The following is a 4,299-nucleotide window of genomic DNA, read 5'->3' on the forward strand; positions in this document are numbered from 1 at the left end:
AGAACTCATGTCAGAGATCATTTTCAGGCATTTGTAGCAGAGAGGCCAGAGTGGCCATGGCATTAGCTGCTTTATTATCTACTCGAGGAACTTGCTGAAAAGTGATGTGTGCAAAATACTTCTTTAAGTCATCAACCATGCACTTGTAAGAATTAGTTTCTCATCCTTTGTTTGGCACACATCACTAACCTAGTTGATAACAAGCTAAGAGTCACCAAAGATATCTAACTGATCCACTCTCCATTCAGCTGCAATTTTCATGCCATTGATCAAAGCCTCATATTCAGCAATGTTATTTGTACAAGGAAACATAATCTTGTACACTTTGGGCAATGAGTATCTTTGTGGTGTAATAAAGAGTAATCTAGTACTTGATCCTTGTTGTGTGAAGGACCCATCAAAGAACATAACCCATGTGTGGTGCATGAGTCTCAGAATTGACTCTTCTGGGAAATCAATGTTCATTGGCAGAAGACTCTATATGGGTGCCTCGGCCAGTTGATCTGCAATTGCCCATCCCTTGATAGCCTTGCATTCAACATATTGGATTTCAAACTCACTAAGTATCATAACCCATTTAGCCAATCTTCTTGTGAGAGCTGCCTTACTGAGCAAGTACTTTAGTGGATCTATTTTAGCCATGAGCCATGTAGTGTGAGCAAGCATGTAGTGTCTCAAATTTTGGGAAGCAAAGAAAATTGCCAAGCAAGCTTTCTCAATAATGCTATAGTTCTTCTCATAAGAGACCAGTGTCTGGCTCAAGTAATAAATAGCTCTTTCTTTGTTGTCCTTATCTTCTTGAGCCAACAAGATTCCCAAAGATGTTTCAGTAGCTAAAATGTATAAAAGCAAAGGTTTCCCATGAATAGGAGGCATCAGGATTGGTGGATTGACAAGATATTGTTTGATTTGTGTTAAGCTTTGATCACAATCTTGGCTCCAATTGAATTTCACACCCTTATGTAAGGTCTTTGTGAAGGGTTGTGATCTATCCACCAATTGTTAAATAAACCTATGAATAGATTGAAGCCTTCCTTGTAGTCCTCTCATCTAATTGATGTTCCAAGGTGGTGGCATGTCCATTATTGCTTATACTTTCTTCAGATCTACCTCAATTCCTTTTGCAGAAAAAATGTATCCCAACAACTTCCCTGATGTGACACCAAATGCACATTTCTTAGGATTGAGTCAAAGACTAAATTTTTCCATACGATGTAGGATGGGCCCCAAATCTTGCAGATGAGTATTGCATTTAACACTTTTGACCAAGGTATTATCAAAATAGTCCTCCATGGTTCTATGCATCAAGTCATGGAAAATTTTAGTAATAGCTCATTGATACGTAGCACCAGCGTTCTTCAAACCAAATGGCATCACATTCTAGCAAAAGGTTCCCCATGCACATGTGAAAGTCATTTTCTCCTAGTCTTCTGGTGTAATTTTTATTTGATTGTATCCAGAAAAGTCATCCATAAGTGAGTACATCTCATAGCCAGCCATCATGTCCACGATCATATCAATATTAGGGAGGGGAAACTGATCTCTAGGACATGCCAAGTTAAGATCACGGAAATCTATATAAACCTTGATAGATTTATCGTGCTTGGAAACTGGAACAATATTAGATATCCATTCAACATAATCAATTGCATGGATGAAACCAGCTTTTGGAAGTTTCTCCAATTCTACTTTGATGAGCAATACAACATGAGGGTGCATTTTTTGAACCTTCTGTTTAACTAGTTTGATGCCAGGTGCTATGGACAAATGATGCATGATAAGATCAGGATCCAATCTTGGCATGTTAGAATATGTCCAAGCAAAATTTATTTTCTTTTCCTTGAAAAAGGGAATGAATTGTTCCTTCTCTTCAAGTGACAGTGACTGTGCCAGATGTATCATATGAGGATGCTTTTCTGTGCCCAAATTAATTGGCTGTGTCGGCTCTATCAACACTGATGATCTCTCTTGAAAGTAACTGGGAAGGACATCAAATATCTCATCCGTGGGTGCCTCAGAGAGGTTTTCACCTTTGGATACATCTTTTGTTTTTACTTTTTTGGGTTCTGATAGTGCGACAATGTGGTTTTCACCATCGAACCTTTTGAATTTATTCTTTTTAATTGTGTGGCTCAAATATTTGATGTCAGCCTCAGTCATGTTGATGCTCTGCTCATTGGTGGAAGATGTTATAGGTTCAATAGCATTTAGGTAACAGGTGAGAGCATAGTCATTCTAGAATGTGGGGACTTCAGTAGATGCATTAGGGTTCCAATCTATAAGCTCAAGATGTGTGAGTGAGAGAGTAGTGACTAGTTTAATTGTGTTTATAGTATAGTCATTAAATGCTTGGACCAGTAATTCAAGACCTATGGCGACCTCATCCATAGGTGTGTTCAAATGCCTCAGAGTATGAACACTAGTAAATGATGACTCTAGGACACTAGTTGGATCTGACCCATGTGACCTAACCCTAGACATTTCACCCACTTTGATTTGGTTTTCATAGACATGCACTTGGTCAATGTCTTTATTAGTAGTCGCTTCTAAAAGAGAGTCAAACTCATATTCCTTAGAATTAGTGCTGCATGGCAAGAGACTATAGAACTCCCCAATAGTGATAGGGACATAGTCACCTTCATCCTCTAGGTTCTTACACAAGTACTCAACACAACATGACTGACTAGATTCTCCCTTTTCTGAATGATATTTGTGTTACTCAGCATTGTCCTCAGAACAGTCATTGTATCATCCACAGTGCTAACATGTGGCACAAATTCATCTGGCTCAGTGAAGAATTTAGCGAGATCATAAAGAATAGGATGAGGATAGGAATCCTCATCATTAGATTCTTCCTCTTGAGTATCTGACTTAGCTTGTGACTCATTTTTAGATAAACTCTCAGGTGTTGGTACGAATTGATTTGATCCCAAATGAAAAGGAACCTTCTTAAATCCTAGGCCAGTTGTATCATGGTTGCTTCAAGCTTTTTCTTTGATAGGATCAATTAAGTCATTATTATTGCACCCAATAGGGCCAGTTACCTTGTAACCAAAATGCTTCATAAGCCTAAGACTAGACCCATATTTCTTAAGAGTGATTTCTTGAGCTTGCTCCATTAGGTCCACTGGAGCCTCTTCTCTATAAAGCCATGCAACAATGGCTCTATTTTCACTTTTATCTTCTAAGGGAATTGTAGCCTTGACAAAAGTGCCATTATACTTGGTCTAAGGTGTCATCACGAATGACTTATTTGCCTCTGAGGGTCTCCCATAATGTCGAGGAGACTTTGGGAGAGATGTTAATGACAACAGTAGTTCAATGTGATACTCTCCCATGCCCATTTCTTTTAGTTTGAATGACTGCTCAATTTTTTTTTGTTTATTGTCATGATAATCAGTGGACTCACGGTTAGTAGGGACAAAAGTTTTAGCAGCTTTGAACATGTTGCAGGTGTAGCTAGTAGTGGCAGGAATAGTAATTTTGGAGCTTTGAAATGGGAACTTGATGCATTAGTGGTATGTGGATGGCACAACATGCATCTCAAGTATACATGGCCATCCTAATAGAATGTTTTAAGCTAAGGGAATGTCAAGCACTTGACAGGTGACATCCCTTTCTATAGGACCTACATGAATGGGTAAAACCACAAGACCTAGAGACTTTTGTTCCACTTCGTCATACGCTTTGATAGTGATCTTTCGTCGAAGATCAATAGAGTCCTCGAAATAATTCAATTGTCTAAGCAGAGCAATAGAGACAATATTTAGGCTAGTGTCATTATCAACGAGTACTCAACAAACACGTGTCTGGTGGATCATAACCTCGATGTGTACATGTCATAAGATAAGGTGAGGTCAGGTGACCCACCATGGATTGGAATCACTCAAGATCAAGATCTTGAGGAAAATTTGCCTCATCGAGGGCTTTATCCAGAATCTATGTGTGTGCAGGAAAGATTTTAAGTAGCTCAAAGATAGAAATTTGAGCATTAGTTCATTTCAACTAATCAAGAACACTATAACTGGTTGCTATCAAGTTCTTTGTGAGTTTTGCACCTTTGCCAGATGGACCAACAAGGGCTTTGTCTTTGTGTTGTTCAAGATTTGAAGTTGGAGACATTGGGCCTTTGAGCATCAACTTGGCACAAGAGTGAGTGATAGCATTAGCAAAGTGTTGCAAAGGTATATTATCCATTCCATTGGAAGTAGGGCACCTCAAGAAAAATGGTGTCTTGGGTTTGTCGTTATCTTGCTTGCCCTTAATGGTAATAACGTCACAGTATTCTGAATCTATAGG

Source organism: Cupressus sempervirens, chromosome 1, assembly GCF_028749045.1.
Source record: "Cupressus sempervirens isolate cs-2001-9-10 chromosome 1, ASM2874904v1, whole genome shotgun sequence".
Lineage (NCBI taxonomy): Eukaryota > Viridiplantae > Streptophyta > Pinopsida > Cupressales > Cupressaceae > Cupressus > Cupressus sempervirens.